Genomic DNA, 652 nt, shown 5'->3' on the forward strand with positions numbered 1-652 from the left:
AAAGGCCCTACAGAATAGCTCACATCCCAGATTAGTAACAGCCATTTGTGTTTTGACCTCTAGACTGAATTAGCAAGTAATTCACACTTCAGTGTGAGTTGGACTTTAATATTACATGTAGGTAAACTGCCTCAATAAACATCTTAATGCAATATTTGAATGAATCATTCTCTATATTGTACTGTGGCTTATCTGCATTTAAGAAACACTTGTGTGCTGAAAACTACTACCTCTATGGATTTGTTCCTTTATTCCTGATTCTTTAATTCCCTTCTTCTCTCAAACTTTTAGGTCAATTTCAACTACATTTGGCATCTACATTACGAGCTCCCCCAAAACAGAGTCAGCTTTTATTACCTGCCTATATGGTGGCTGTAAAACCAGCCTCCAATACTGGGTCTTTGTTGATGATACTGAGCCTCATTCCCAGGTACAGAGCTGGATCAAATTATATTAAATAAGGATTTGGGCCAACTCCCAAATCCTTGCAAAATAGGATGCTATTCTATAAAGTATGAAACACCATTCCAGAGAGCTGTCATTGGAGTAGGTACTGGTCGTGCTTTATTTACAAAATCCAGAGATTTGTACACGGCAATCTATAGGACAGCATAGGTCTAGCATCAGGAGGATAAAGGACATGCTCAGCAGG

This window comes from Mesitornis unicolor, unplaced genomic scaffold (genome assembly GCF_000695765.1).
Source record: "Mesitornis unicolor isolate BGI_N332 unplaced genomic scaffold, ASM69576v1 scaffold10280, whole genome shotgun sequence".
Classification (NCBI taxonomy): domain Eukaryota; kingdom Metazoa; phylum Chordata; class Aves; order Mesitornithiformes; family Mesitornithidae; genus Mesitornis; species Mesitornis unicolor.